The sequence below is a fragment of the Lepisosteus oculatus genome, unplaced genomic scaffold (genome assembly GCF_040954835.1).
Source record: "Lepisosteus oculatus isolate fLepOcu1 unplaced genomic scaffold, fLepOcu1.hap2 HAP2_SCAFFOLD_70, whole genome shotgun sequence".
NCBI classification, from domain to species: Eukaryota; Metazoa; Chordata; class Actinopteri; order Semionotiformes; family Lepisosteidae; genus Lepisosteus; species Lepisosteus oculatus.
In genome coordinates this window covers 412852-428962 of record NW_027168257.1, presented here as the reverse complement: position 1 = coordinate 428962, position 16111 = coordinate 412852, and the positions used below count along the sequence as shown (strand labels likewise).

Sequence of the window (16111 nt, the reverse complement as noted above, 5' to 3'; positions counted from 1 at the left end):
TCAGCCACGAATTCTGGGGGTAGCCATTCCTGCTGGAACTGCCAGGGTTCACCCTCTAAGGCGCCAGATTTGGCCAACCGGTCGGCCTCATCATTCCCGTCTTTGTCGGGTCCCTTCACCTGGGAGTGTCCCTTCACCTTCCTCCAGTAAACCATCATTCCAGCCTCGGTCGTGAGCTTGTCACTGGCCAGGAACAACTCTTTGTTCTTTACTTCCTTGCCCCGGGCATTTTTCATGCCGTTACCCTTCCAATACGGAACGTGAGACACGAAGCTATGTCGGGCGTAGTTCGAGTCACTACAGATGACAAACTGTTTAAGGCCATGTGTCAGGGCCTGCTGGAGGGTGATCAGCACCCCAGCTACTTCCGCATACTGACTAGTCTTTGGTCCTAGCTTATAGCGGGTCGGCCCACAGGGAGTATTGTCTTGCCAGACTACTCCTACCCCTGCTAGCACCTGCTGTTCGTGGCGAAAAGAGCAACCGTCAACATAGGCCATGGGTAAGCCCTGGCCCACGTTCTCATCGTAGTACCGATGATTGTTCGGTAGCTCAGCAGCGGGAATTGTTTCTGGAGCTTCCATGTCAGTGTCACAGCCGTGACACACTTGGCCCAAAGCCAGGCCCTGTCCCAGGTACATTTTCTTGCTCTGTGCATAACGTACCTCTATCTCATAGCCTTGTAGGGCCATCATTCATGCCACAATCCTGCTATTTGACACCCTGCCCGCTTTCAGTCTCTGGCTATGCAGGAATGTCACAGGTTGGTGGCAGGTTTCGATGATGATCTTTTGTCCCCCAACATAACTACGGAAGTGTTCTACCGACCAGACCGTAGACAACAGGGCCTTCTCGCAGTCCAAGAACTTTTGCTCCACTGGGCTCAGGGCTCGACTGGCATATGCCACCACCCTTCACTCTTGGTTATATTCCTGACTCAGAGCAGCCCCAAGGCAGTGCTCTGAGAACCCTGCTTCAAGGTAGAAGACCTTATTTTTGTCAGGGTAGGCCAAGCTCGGCGCACTACCGAGTCTGCGCTTCAGCTCCATCACAGCCTGTTCTGGGGAAGGCCCCCACTCAAAGGGCACGTCTTTCTGCAACAGCTTGTGGAGGGGCCTTGCTATTTCAGCGTAATCCTCAATGGACTGCTGGGAATAATTACATACTCCCAGAAAGCTGCGCAGTTCAGACAGGTTAGTGGGCGACTTCATATTCTGGATAGCTTGGACTCTGCTGGACTGTGGCTGTATGCCTTGGGCTCCAACCAACAGTCCCACGTACTCCACTTGGGTCCTACACCACTGTCCCTTAGCCAGGGACAGTTTGGCCCCTGCACAGGAGAGCTGGGTCAACACATGCCTGATCTCGGCCATGTGTTCTTCCCAGGTCTGACTCCTCATCAGAATATCGTCCACATAGACCAGGTTGCCCCTGGCGGCTGCATCACTCATGGCTTTGTGCAGAAATATGTTGAACTCCGCTGGGGAGTTGGAATACCCAAAGGGGCATCGATTCCAGGTGAACTGCCTGTTTCCAAAGGAAAAGGCCAGTTTGTACTGGTCTGTTGGTTCTACCTTAAGGGTCCAGAACCCATTGGCCACATCCACTGTGGTGAAATATTTCGCTGTTGTCACCTTGGCTAACTCCTGATCTAGGTAGATCATTGGCCATCGTGACAAAGGAACCTGTTTATTCAGCTGCCGGTAGTCAATGGTCAGACGCCATTTACCATTGGGTTTCAGCACCGGCCACAGTGGGGAGTTATAAGTGGAGTTACACTCCCTTATGATCTGACGCTCTAGTAGAGCATCCAACGTCTGCTTTATGGACTCGTATGCCGTGAGGGGAATGCGATACTGCCTGACATAGGTTGGGCGGGCGCCAGGGGCCGTTGGAATGCGCACTGTGTTCAAATCCGTCACCCCGCAGTCATAGGCGTCCCGTGCAAACACTTCCCGGAAATCCTGGAAATTCTGACGCAGCTGCTGACGCTGGCTTTCCGTTTCCAGGGCATCTGCCTTGCCAACCTGTTCCTGTACCTGCTCTAGGAACCCCGCTTTTGACGGCATGGCGGTATCCCGGGTCGTACTCTCGGCTGAGTGGTCCATCGGAACACCTGCGTGTACTGTGTACACAACCATCTCATCCTTATCGCTAAGGTCCACCCTGCACACCTCCTGGTTGCAGAATCCCTCTATTGGCATAATTGCAATCATCCGCCGGGGGTAGGTGTAGTACACCTGCTCGGTTCCCCCCTCCCTGGCCAAGGGACCAGGGAGCTGCCCCAGTACTGGGATGGCTAGTTCGAAATCATAGAAACCATTGTCAATTACCAGTCCCATGTCAGTGCGAGCAGGGATTTTGACATCTTGTTTTGCTATGTTCTGCACCAACAGGCAGGTGGCTCGGCCATTCCGTTCCAGTCTGGGGGTACAACAGACTGCTAGGTTCAGTCTGATAAACTGAGCTGATGGTTGGAAGAAAACCATCTCAGCGTCCATTCTCTGTCCCTTCTTTAGGACAAGGCGTACTGGAAACCCTGCTGTTGACGCAGGAACGATCAGGTCCGATTCGTTTACTACCTGGCAGGCCTGAGGAATCGTCTGACCTGACCGAATGTTCTCGGGGTCACCGCTTAGAGAGTGGGCATCTGGGTCCACCCGTGTCCACAGCACACTGTTTACTGTGTCCAGCTGGGCGCCCAGTCGAACCAATAGGTACTTCCAATAGGAAGTAGTGAGCAAACTTCCTTTTTCCGATGGAGATGGAAGCTACACAGCTTCCTTTGCTCCAAATGGACCTATGAGATGGGGGTGCCCACCACAGAACCTGTGACTGCGTCACCAGGGTCACTTGACAGCTTGGCGACAGGTCCTCGAACAGACCTTCACTGATTATGGACTTCTCAGAGCTGAGGCTAAGAATTACATCATCAACCTGCACTTCTGCCACCTGGACCCCCTCCCACCACCATGGGGTGGTATTCCTGGACCCCCTGAGGTACCAGGGTGCACAGAAAGGACTCCCATTCATTACCGGACAGGGAGATCCACTCTTCTTCAGGGATGAAAAGGGGGTGTGCTTTACCTGGCGGGTCAAGCAGCTGCTTGGAGCACTGCTCCTGTAGTTGGGAGACCGTGGGAGTGCTGGCCTGGGCAGGACTTCCCTGTAGTTTTGGAAAGCAAGAAGAGACATTTATTCTCGTCCAGAGGAACCAGGAGGAACCTCCAACTCAGCTATAGTGTTCAGTGGGCACTGTGTGATCACAGCATAACCACTGAATCCCCCTTTTTGCTGTGCAACAGGCTTAGGGTTTTTGACCTGAGCCCACAATTTTCCACGCTGGCAGTCCACCAGAGGCTCCAGCCTGTCAAGCAGGTCTTGGCCAATGAGTAGTGGCTCTGTTTTAAACCTAGAGATGTAAACAGGATGCACCACGTTCATTGGCCCGAACCTAAGTGCCACCCACACTCCTGGCATGATCCTGGGTATAGCTGGAAATATCTATCTTACACGGTTCTACCTTAAGTCTGATGCCTTTTCCTTTCGCTACTCGTTTGAGCTCGCTGAGTAGATCGGCTGACATCAAACTAATTTCAGCCCCAGTGTCAATCAGTGCTTCTCTATCTAAGACGTTTTCAAGAGAAACCTTGATATAAATACGCCTTGCTTTGCCTTTCTGGCTGAGATTCCCTAAGAATTGTTGGAAGCCTGCCTTTTCTTTGACTTCAGGGGCGGGGTCAGCGCCCAACTCAGAGTCACAGCCTTCTTCCAGGCAGGAACCCTCCCACCCAATCAGATAGACTGAGGGAGGGGCTTGGGACGGATCCCCGCCTCCTCCAGTGAGAAGGGGCGTGGTCCCCCTAAGCTCATTCACACTTCCGGCATTCGGTGCGGAAGGTTTACCCTGTCCTGATCTCTCAGGCAGGGCTTGTTCAAGACTGGCCAGGCGGGCTGCAGTCGACTCCCTTCGTCCAGTCTTATGATAGACTCTGCCTGAGCCCTTGCCTTCCCCGTAGCGCTCACGGCGGCTCTGACGCTTAGTGCGGTCCTGCCTGCCTATTTTGCGCCGGGGCTTAGCGAGCTCAGGAACCTCAGCTGCCTCGAGCTGAGGCGAGTCGTCAACCCTGCTGGCTTTAGTGGCGAACACGGCCGTTTTAGCAGGTTTTCGCTCTGAGGAAGCAGAGACTTCAGCTCCCCAGGCTTTTTGAGCCAACCTTCTAATGTCAGCCATTTTCATCGCTTTTGCATCAGTGTGCATCACAATCATTTTCCTGACTGAGGGATGCAGATTAGCAATGAATAAACCTTTGAAATTCACGTTCTCTTCGCAACCCTCTTCATTCCGCCCTGCAAAATAAGTGCGCCTAAGCCTCTGATAATAGTCGCGAGGGGCTTCAGCTTTTTCGTGCTTAATATGGTGCACAGCGGCCACGGCAGCTATGGGATCGATAAAAGCCGAAAATTCTCCGATCATTGCCTGACACAGCTCCTCAAAGCTATTACAGACCTCCGGTCCTTGTCTAGACATCCACGCAGGGCAGTCGTTGCTCCGAGGGGATCTACCAGCAGTCCGGCTGGCTGGTAGAAAGTCTCTATGCACAGAGTGGGACCGCGAGTCCTCACAAGTCACTCTTGTGCCTGGGAAGAAGCTGGTTCGTTCCCGGTCCAGCACTGCTTCTGAATAAGCTATTCAGGTTGTCTATGAGGGTCCAGCTGTAGGGTCCAACTGTCCAACACAAACACAATCTGTAGCGTTTAGCGTGACATAGTCTTGCAGGCATCGTGCTGTCTCACTGCAATACTATACCGCTGGAGGAAACAGTCCATCTGGCCATGAAACTCATTTGAACGTCTAGCTACAGCAACTAACAATATCATGATTTATTCAGGATTTGTGGAATCAGCACGTCCCGGAGACAGCTTCCGAAATCGTGAGCATTCTCTGGTGGTGTCCTGCAGGGCTTTTTGTGTGTGTGTGTTGGTGGTATAGTGGTGAGCATAGCTGCCTTCCAAGCAGTTGACCTGGGTTCGATTCCCGGCCAACGCAGTGGCGATTGGTTTTAAATGCTGTCATGAGCCTTGGATTGTGAATAGCAAAGCGAAGCCTTTTGAAAGAGCCAAAGCACTGCAAAACGGAATTGAAGGAGAATCTTAAAGGGGATTCTGAGCGGTGTCTGCATACACGCAGTCCGATACGGGTGCTGAAAGCTTGAGCTACTCTCAATGTCATGCTGCCTTTCCCCGGAGTAAATCTGTTACATTGAAAGAATGCTTCTGGCAGGTTCAAAAAGGGACCCTTGTTAATTGGAGAAATCAATGATTTCGAATGAATTCTGTATGCGTTAAAAGACAGCTATACACAGAAAACATGCAGGACACTGCTCATGATCTCTCAGTGCGTTTTTCCAAGCCATCTGACAAAGCCCGCCCACTGAAAACTGCAGCAGATCGTGTAAAGACGTTCAACTTTGTAACTACTGCACGCACAGGAAGCAGAATAAATTCCTCTTTTCAAACTGTCAAAGGTTTGCTTTGCGAACGCTGCAGGACATCGCACAATCTCTTTTGAACGGGGACAAACCATTTCTTATGGGGCGCAGTAAGTACAGACGTTTAAAAAGCTCCACTCATGCCGACGATGCAGCATGAAGAAGCGCAACCTAACTTTTGACAGACAAAAGCCGGGCGCCGCTACGAGCAATATGAAATCAAACTGACAGCACACGGCGTTTCGCGCTAACTCAAAAGTGATCTCGACAGACGCTGTTCTCTGCATAACGCTGAAAGAGCTAAAGAGCGTTTCTGTTGAGACGTAACAAGCTCGTTTCTTTCTACCATGATGTCACCATGACCAAATCTGTCTTTAAACACCTTGCTCAGTCTCTGACGAGACAATCAAAAATTGCTTTCGCCGATTGTATTGCAAACCGGCGGAAGCGGGGTATTGGGAAAAGTTTTCAACTAGCAATAATCGCGCCTCGGCTAAACCTCACAGGCTACGATACTGCCACTGCGCAAAGCTGACGGTTGCCAGGCAACCGCGGGGATCCTATGGAAATCGTTATCGATCGTCTCATGGCATGTCGTTGCGGTAACGCTTCATATTTGTCGTCTTCTTCTTCTTCTAGCTTGAGGTTTTGAAGAATTTCATGACAGACAAGGGCTCCGTTGGGAACAAAGGGCGTTGTGAGAAAACCGTTGCTTATTTTCAGCAGCAGAAATTCAACCCTTTAAATACAAGATGACAGAACAATGACGAAGGGCGTGCCGGGAGGAACTCATGCACTACAGAGGAAAGGGGGCGGGCACGTACAGTTCACATTCAAGCCACAAGTACTCTTCTCGGATGTTACACAAACAAATCCTAACGTCTTGAAAGCATTGCAGCATGTTTGTGTCCCACTTCCCGTGGCTGCAGGACGACTGACACGAACGGACAAACACAATCTGTGGCGTTTAGCGTGACATAGTCTTGCAGGCATCGTGCTGTCTCACTGCAATACTATACCGCTGGAGGAAACAGTCCATCTGGCCGTGAAACTCATTTAAACGTCTAGCTACAGCAACTAACAATATCATGATTTATTCAGGATGTGTGGAATCAGCACGTCCCGGAGACAGCTTCCGAAATCGTGAGCATTCTCTGGTGGTGTCCTGCAGGGCTTTTGCAGGTGTGTGTTGGTGGTATAGTGGTGAGCATAGCTGCCTTCCAAGCAGTTCACCTGGGTTCGATTCCTGGCCAACGCAGTTGCGATTGGTTCCAAATGTTGTCATGAGCCTTGGATTGTGACTAGCAAAGCGAAGCCTTTTGAAAGAGCTAAAGCACTGCAAAACGGAATTGAAGGAGAATCTTACAGGGGATTCTGAGCAGTGTCTGCATACATGCAGTCAGATAAAGGTGCTGAAAGCTTGAGCTACTCTCAATGTCATGCTGCCCTTCCCCGGAGTAAATCTGTTACATTGAAAGAATGCTTCTGGCAGGTTCAAAAAGGGACCCTTGTTAATTGGAGAAATCAATGATTTCGAATGAATTCTGTATGCGTTAAAAGACAGCTATACACAGAAAACATGCAGGACACTGCTCATGATGTTTCCCGAGCCGAAACACAGTGCGTTTTTCCAAGCCATCTGACAAAGATTGCCCACTGGAAACTGCAGCAGTTGGACATGAAAAGTGCACGATAAATGCCATTTCTCATCATTTCTCTTGGCATCAGTTCTGCTATCAAATGGGACGGAGGCAACGGGCTCAGAGAGCAGGTTAAGTGCACACCGAACGCAGATGTGTCCAAGTGTCTGTAAAAGCGCGGTGCTCCGCTGGCGCTGTTCCCTAGTGGCTTAAAGTGCCCGCCTAGTAAGCAGGCGATCCTGGGTCTGAATACCAGCGGTGCCTCTCTCCGTGTCTTGTTGTGCCGAATGTCTCATTTCAGACAAACATGTACAGCTTGGTTCAGTTTAATGCAAGAATTCATTTCCTTTCTGGAATAACTTGTTTTTGAAGAAATCCATACAGCTTGTGAAAGATGAAATCCATTTCTTGGTTGTCAGTGGAAAAAGATTGCCGGCTGCAAGAAGCGCAAGTGATTGTTTTCTTTGACCAGAAACCTGCAAATGTAGGGAGCACAAGCAGCTGTCAGTCTCTGTGGCGCAATCGGTTAGCGCGTTCGGCTGTTAACCGAAAGGTTGGTGGTTCAAGCCCACCCAGGGACGCGTGTCTCAGTTTTTCCAATGTAAACATCATCACCGCTAAAGATGATGGCGCAGAAGGCTCCACAGTCGAAACGTTGTGCTTCTTTTCTTCTTTTTTCAGCATGGAGTTGTAGCGGCGAGGCTTAATAATAAGGCAGAATTAAGTGTTTCTGAGCTTCCCAAATGAGGCCTCATTTCTCTGTTCATCTCTGTGGTGCAGCCACAGAGAAACCATTCATGCAAGGTGATTTAAGGTCCAAGGACAGCTCCCAAAGGGGGATGCACTTAGCTAAGCCTGGCTATCATGATCAATGGTCACCCATTGGCGCCTATCTGTCTAGGGAGTGCGAGTTGGACATCTGGACTGCATTACTAAGTGTCAGGACTAAGTGACTCATATCTCACCTTGATCAACCAATCAGGGACTGGTAGGGCCGAGTAACCCACGTGGGACTCTGATGCCCATGGAACTTTCAGCCAATCAATGAGCTGAAGTTCCTCCAGGTAAAAACAGGCAACACAGAGAGCCTGAGTGATTCAACAAGATTCAGACAGATTCTAAAGGGAATTCAAAGGAGAATTCCAGGGCAGGACGGCCCAGGAGCAGAAGGCTCCCAAGGGCAGGACATTCTCGCAGCGCGCCTCCTGACCATCCTGAGACTCAGCCCGGACAACCACGGAACGGCCAGTGTGTCCGAGTGCCAGAACTTTCCTTTGTTCTAAGAGTCTAGAGTGGAGGTTGCCAGAGAGTAACCAGCAGCAGGCCTCGTGAACAGGTCGGAACTGTGGACAGCTGAATTACTATTCAGAACTAGCTCTTCATCATAAACGAACTGGTCCTCTTCCTGACTTGCTGGGACCCACAGTCATCTTTTCTCCTGTGCACAAACTTTGCTAGTTAAAGCCAACAGTGAGCATCAGCAGCGCACCGTCGCAAGCCGCACAGCACAGCCTGGCACCGAGCCAGAGAGCGCGGATTGGACAGCAACAGCCTGCAACTGTTCCTTTGTGCCCGCAGGAGATCTGAATCCCCAAAGATTGGATGAGTATTCAACTTCAATGCATTACAGCTCGAGAATTCAATTGCTATCCCAACCTGTTGATATCAATTTAATTCCTAAGAGTTATGTACTTGTTTGAGTATCTAATGTAGAAGTTGTAACCAAGTTCACTTTACGAAACGGTCTTAATGAATGATATACTGAACGTATGTCCTCTTGATATGTATAACTCTTTGTAACTGATTGAATATATATGTTTTGTATTCTGATAACCCTCTCGATAAGATCTGTTAGGTTTATATGCATATTCTATGTATTAATAAATGTATCCTCGTGTATTAGTACCTGTGTGTGCGCGTTGTTTGAGTTATATCGCATGGTTGGATTCTAAAGCCACCAAAAGAATCAACTTTGTGATTTACTGCTACAATTAATAATTGTCTCAGTAAATGCCCAAACCCTACAGAACTGGTGCCTTCAGAGAGCCACTATGATTACATATTTGGCGTCCCTGAACCGGTTTTCTCTACATTTATTTGGCGTCCCTGGGTGGGCGTGGCAAGACTGAAATGAGTCAACCAAGCGGAATAATTCAATATAAAACGCCGCGGGTTTCATACACGACAATACAGTGTGCTGAAAGCCGAAAGGAAAAAAGTTACCCTTGCTCTTTAAGCAGTGCTTGATTGTTTTGTGATCTTTTGCGATCTACCAGGTTGATTGCATACTTGATCTTGTGGTTTTCTGTGGTAAAACTGTGATTTCGTACTTAAAAGTAATACTCTAAGTTTAACGATGGTTGCTAAAAGGTCTGAATTCGAGTCGCTATTAAGCACTCTCTCTAGCAGCGACAGGTCTGACCACGATCTCTGCCATATCTCCGTCAGCGGAGACGCTAGAAGAAATCTCCATTCTCTGAGAGAGCTAGCGAAGGACATAGAGAGATTTGACCCCGCAGTGTCAGAGAATAATATCGAGAGTTATATTCAGGACCTCAGGTATAACCTGCAGTACCTGCCAAACGCCACAGAACAGGAGAAAGTGTTTCTGGTCAGGAAAACTACCAGCAGAGCTGTACATGAGTGGATGGCTAGGCAGATGAAAGAAGTCTGTAATGACTTTGAGCAGCTATGTCAAGCACTTATCGAAGAATACAGTGCGTTTATTGACCCGACTGCTGCGATAGCCGCCGCTCTTAACATTAAGCACGAAAGAGCAGAGTCCCCTCGCGAATATTACGAGAGACTTAGACGAACTTATTTTGCAGGGCGAAATGATGAGGGTTGCGAAGAGAACACACATTTCAAGGGTTTATTCATTGCGAATCTCCACCCGTCAGTCAGAAAGATGATCTTAATGCATATAGATGCACAGACCATGAAAATGACTGATATTAAGAGATTCGTGCAGAAAGCCTGGGAGTATGATGTCCAAAGTCGCTCTGAGCAAAAAGTTGCTAAAGCGACTGCGTTCGCCGTCAGAGCCAGCAGGGTTAATTCCCCCCTGCTCGAAGGAGCACAGGCTCCTGAGCTGGCTAAGCCCCGTTCCAAAGCACTCACACAGGACCGCACCCAGCGTCCTAAGTGCCATGAGAACACCGGGGGAGGGAAAGGGCTAGAAAAAGCTGAACAAAAGGATTCAGTAGCCGCCCGCCTGGCCAGGCTTGAACAAGCTTTATTAGGACAGGGACAACCGCTCCCCAAGGCTGCCGGAAGCGTGAATGAGCTGATACTCTCCACTGGAGGAGGCGGAGACCCGCCCCCTCTCCCTCCCTCAGTCTATCTGATTGAGCGGAAGAGTTCCTGCCTGGATGAGGTCAGCCACTCCCAAGCGAGTGCTGACTCCACCCCTGAAGTCACAGAGCAGGCAGTAAAACGCAGAGGAAAAGCAAGAAGCTTTTACTTCAAGGCTGCCATGGGAGATGTCTTACCCAGTGAGACACTGATTGACACTGAGGTTGAAAGGTGTTTGATGTCACACGGCAAGCTCAAACGGGTAGAAAAAGGAAAGGGCATGCGACTCAGAGAGGAACCTTTGGTGAATCACCAGAAAGGCAAGGTGTGGAAACAGGTCAAGGCTCCTAAGCCTTCTGTACAGAAGGAAAGGGGGGCCAAGAGGCAGACTGTGCTCACACAGTGCCCACCGAACACAGAAGCCTATGCGGAGATTCCTTCTGTTCCCTCTGGACAAGAAATAAAAATATTTCCTTGTTCCCCGGATATACAGGGAAGTCCTGTCCCGGCTGAGGTCCCAACAGCCTCCCTGCCACAGGAGCGCTGCTCCGAGCAGCCGCCTGATCCACCAGGTAAAGCACACACCTTTTACATCCCTAAAGAGGAGCAGATCTCCCCACCTGGCGATGAAAAGGAGCTTTCCCTGTGCACCCTGGCACCCAAGAGGGGTCAGGACCACCACCCTGCAGTGGTGGAAGGGATCCAGATGGCAGGAGAGCAGGTTGGTGATGTAGCCCTCACCCTTAGCCCTGAGAGGTCCTCTATTAGTGAGGATCTGCTTGAGCAGCTGTCACAGGGCCACCGCCAGGTGCCCCTAGTGCAACATTCACAGGTTAGACAGGAGGTTCAGCTGGACGCTGAGACTACTGCGCTGTGGACACACCTGATCCCAGATGCCGATTCCCTCTGCTTTGACCCAGGGAACCTGCAGTCAGGTAACATTATTTCTCACAACTACCAGGTAGTGAGCGAGACTGACCTGATTGTTCCTGCCTCAACGGCAGGGTTGCCAACACACCCAGTCCCCCAGAAGGGACAGGGAATGAAAGCCGAGCCGGTTTTCTTACAGCCACCAGCTCAGTCTGTCAGTCTGAGTCTGACCAACAGTGGTTCAGCCAGACTGGAGCTGGATGGTCAAGTCACCCACCTGCCAGTGCAGGACATCGCAAAGAGAGGTGTCAGAATCCCCGCCTGCACTGACATGGGCCTGGTGAGTGATAGTGAGTTCAAAGACAGTGAACTAGCTATCCCAGTGCTGGGGCAGCTCCCTGAACCCCTAGCGAGGGAAAGGGGGAGCGAGCAGGTGTCCTACACCCAAGCCCAGCGAACGATTGTAAACATGCCGATAGAAGGATTCCTCAATCAGGAAGTGTGCAGGGTGGACCTGAACAGTGAGAATGGGGTAACAGTCCCAGATCACTCAGGTGCTCCAGATGACCACTCAGCCAAGGGTCAGGCATGCTCCACCGCTGCACCGCCCCCTGCAGGGTTCCTAGAGCACAGGCATGAACAAATCGAAAAAGCAGATGCCCTGGAAAAGGAGGAGCAGCATCAGCCGCTGCGTCAGATCTCCCCAGATTTCCAGGATGTTGGTGCCCAAGATGCCACAGGGCATACTGAGAAAGACACCATCTACACGCTGTGCCAGCTTAGAAAGGCAACAGTCACTCAGAAGGAGATGACTGGGATCAGCCGCCCGAAAATACTTTTGGGAGGACTGATTGCTGCCGCCACTGTTGCACGTTTGCTTTTTCTGGTAGGTTTGTGTGCTACTGGCACTCTCACCCTGACTGCCCCAAGAAGGCAGGTGTCAGAGATGCCAGAGGGTAGTGACAGACTGTATCAACAGCAGCAAAAGTTGGAAAGCTTAGGGAAAACCCTACAGGCAACTTCCTATGCAACAGGGTTAAACCTTATTCCCCAAACAGTGGACATGATTGTTGGTGTTATACAGTGGGTTTATGCTTGTGTGCAACAGGCCAGAATGTTGACACAAGACCTGTTAAGGGAGTTTAGTGCCACTGTAGCCAGTCTAACCACGGCACAAATCCCAACCCACTTGATTCCACTCTTCTCAGTAGAGGAGTGTGTGACATTAACCCCATCGCTCATAGCTCACCCAGAAGGCAATCCAAGATTGAATTCGGTTCCAAATCTTGAGATGGGTATGGCTACCAAAGCTATCCATTGGCTGTGTCTAAAAGATTCACCAATGAAGGGTGTAAAGCTATTAACGAGCAGAGGGAGGTTAATGAACCCCATGAAGAGCAGGTGGGAAGTAAATGGCTGGTCAGCACACCACATTTAACTGACACTATGACTTGTGACGGGCATGATACAGCTACCACAATGCAGCTACCTAACCAATAGTTTTCCCGAGGAGGCCATAGTACAGCATGGTAACTTAACACTGTACGGTCTGGAACCAGACGATATAAGACCAAACTTGAGGTCTTGGATGCCTTCAGGTGCCACACTATTGAATTGGATAGAAATCCAAGAAACAGTAAGCCCTGAAGAGGTACAGGTAGTTAGTTTGCTTTAATGGAACAAACCTCCAAATCACCCTAGCAGATACCCAACACAGGTGTTGTGGTTTATCGGGGGGCTGGGAACAGGAACTGTTGTTATTGTAACACTACTGCCAGGTAGCTGGATCATGACTGACAGTGTACTCTGAATGATGTAGTCTCACATCAAGATGTACTCTGGGTAGCATGAATGAGTCAAAGGTAGCATGTCAAAAGAAAGGAAGTGACTTCTCCCCAAATATCTACCACAGAGGTATCAGATATTGACAGTGAACTTCCTGATGTGTAATTCCTAGACTGAGATAGTGTCTCCTACCGTGTTTATACATACTCCAGATGTTATTCATCCTGTTTGTATCCAATGCTGGTTCCGGTATGAATTCTCGAGGAGTAATGTGGACATTTAAGGTTAATGTTCTAATGGCAAGGGACATCACTTAACTCTGTTTTGTTTTGAAGGCAACAACGCCTCAGGACCTCGTGACCTTCAAAAAGGGGGGATATGTAGCGGCGAGGCTTAATAATAAGGCAGAATTAAGTGTTTCTGAGCTTCCCAAATGAGGCCTCATTTCTCTGTTCATCTCTGTGGTGCAGCCACAGAGAAACCATTCATGCAAGGTGATTTAAGGTCCAAGGACAGCTCCCAAAGGGGGATGCACTTAGCTAAGCCTGGCTATCATGATCAATGGTCACCCATTGGCGCCTATCTGTCTAGGGAGTGCGAGTTGGACATCTGGACTGCATTACTAAGTGTCAGGACTAAGTGACTCATATCTCACCTTGATCAACCAATCAGGGACTGGTAGGGCCGAGTAACCCACGTGGGACTCTGATGCCCATGGAACTTTCAGCCAATCAATGAGCTGAAGTTCCTCCAGGTAAAAACAGGCAACACAGAGAGCCTGAGTGATTCAACAAGATTCAGACAGATTCTAAAGGGAATTCAAAGGAGAATTCCAGGGCAGGACGGCCCAGGAGCAGAAGGCTCCCAAGGGCAGGACATTCTCGCAGCGCGCCTCCTGACCATCCTGAGACTCAGCCCGGACAACCACGGAACGGCCAGTGTGTCCGAGTGCCAGAACTTTCCTTTGTTCTAAGAGTCTAGAGTGGAGGTTGCCAGAGAGTAACCAGCAGCAGGCCTCGTGAACAGGTCGGAACTGTGGACAGCTGAATTACTATTCAGAACTAGCTCTTCATCATAAACGAACTGGTCCTCTTCCTGACTTGCTGGGACCCACAGTCATCTTTTCTCCTGTGCACAAACTTTGCTAGTTAAAGCCAACAGTGAGCATCAGCAGCGCACCGTCGCAAGCCGCACAGCACAGCCTGGCACCGAGCCAGAGAGCGCGGATTGGACAGCAACAGCCTGCAACTGTTCCTTTGTGCCCGCAGGAGATCTGAATCCCCAAAGATTGGATGAGTATTCAACTTCAATGCATTACAGCTCGAGAATTCAATTGCTATCCCAACCTGTTGATATCAATTTAATTCCTAAGAGTTATGTACTTGTTTGAGTATCTAATGTAGAAGTTGTAACCAAGTTCACTTTACGAAACGGTCTTAATGAATGATATACTGAACGTATGTCCTCTTGATATGTATAACTCTTTGTAACTGATTGAATATATATGTTTTGTATTCTGATAACCCTCTCGATAAGATCTGTTAGGTTTATATGCATATTCTATGTATTAATAAATGTATCCTCGTGTATTAGTACCTGTGTGTGCGCGTTGTTTGAGTTATATCGCATGGTTGGATTCTAAAGCCACCAAAAGAATCAACTTTGTGATTTACTGCTACAATTAATAATTGTCTCAGTAAATGCCCAAACCCTACAGAACTGGTGCCTTCAGAGAGCCACTATGATTACATATTTGGCGTCCCTGAACCGGTTTTCTCTACAGAGTAAACCTTTGCTTGATCCTTTGCAGCCTACGCATGCTGACACAGCTGCCTTTCTCTTAACGCGCCTCAATCATTATTCACCAAAACCATCAGCAGAATGTGTCGCCTTTGTGGTGATGTCACTCCTCTGCTTCACAAATGTCCTTAGTGACGGACCATTTCTTTCTGCCATTTTTCCGGAGCGGTTATTGATTGCTCCATCATTTCCCTCATACTTTCCATCCCTAGATTGAAAAAAAAACAGAAACAGGCTGACAGGACGACAATCAAATTGCAAAAACTCATCAAAGCACTCAATAGAGTATTTGAATCCACAAGTAGCTACGAGCAACTTTGTCCTGGCTTGCATGAAAGTCAGAAAATGTCAAAAAGAAAAAGATGGTGGCTTTTTCATATTTGTTCTTTCATTTTTAGTTCGTTGGCTCTTCTGTCCATTGTCCTCCTGCCTGGCTCTTGACCTGTGACTGTCTGAACGCACACATTAGACTTTCAGGCAGGGGATTTGTCCTGAGCCTCTGTGAAAGACCCACCCACCCCCATAAATAACTGCTCTAGAAACACATGAATGCAAAACTAAACCACAGCTTAAAGAGGAGCTCCAACTCAGTGCCATACTAATGTAAACGAAGTAATACTAAGACATGTTCTTATGGATTTGTCTTACCTTGAGATATGTAATTGGATTTCAGGATTAACTTCCTCATTCAATGTAGTGGTGATTCTTTGCCTGGTCAGTACCTGGGTGGGAGACCTCCAGCGAACAATTAAGCTTGCTGCTGGAAGTGGTGTTAAGAGACTCTTAGGATCTTCCAGAGGTCTCTGTCCAATAGCACTAGTTGCCTTAGAGCTGGCTCAAACATTGCTCAAGAGTCTACCTTTCACAGATGCGCAAAGATGAATGATGGGGGTGCACGCTTCAAGGAGCCTTCCAACTGTAGGGACCGATTAGAGACGATCCGTAGCATGTGTTCGTTTCCATATACGCCCCGTGTCTCAACGGTAGGACAGAGTCAAATACTGCCTCGACACGTAACAGCGTTATATTAAACCGCAGGACTTGAGGGCTGTTTTGTTTGAATGTTCAAGGCATTGGTAAGAACGTAGGTCAAGGGCCATTGGTGCATCTCCTGTAACTGGAGCAAAAATGCTATTCAAAGTGCAGTGACTAAAATCGTCGTCCACATGTCTCCGTTGTTGATTGCTTTCTGTCTAAGAACGTTCTGTTTTCATGTCCGAACGGGGAGAC

The 16111-nt window shown here is 49.1% G+C and overlaps 3 non-coding genes across 3 annotated transcripts; 2 read left to right on the top strand and 1 right to left on the bottom strand.

Annotated features, from left to right (window-relative positions):
- The first annotated feature begins 4978 nt into the window (after positions 1-4978).
- On the top strand, positions 4979-5050 carry trnag-ucc (transfer RNA glycine (anticodon UCC)). The gene has a single exon. It is a non-coding gene; the product is annotated as a tRNA-Gly (tRNA).
- An 833-nt stretch (positions 5051-5883) lies between these two features.
- LOC138233662 (U4 spliceosomal RNA) lies at positions 5884-6025 on the bottom strand. Its single transcript, XR_011187592.1, has one exon. It is a non-coding gene; the product is annotated as a U4 spliceosomal RNA (small nuclear RNA).
- A 1614-nt stretch (positions 6026-7639) lies between these two features.
- On the top strand, positions 7640-7713 carry trnan-guu (transfer RNA asparagine (anticodon GUU)). The gene has a single exon. It is a non-coding gene; the product is annotated as a tRNA-Asn (tRNA).
- The last annotated feature ends 8398 nt before the right edge of the window (positions 7714-16111 follow it).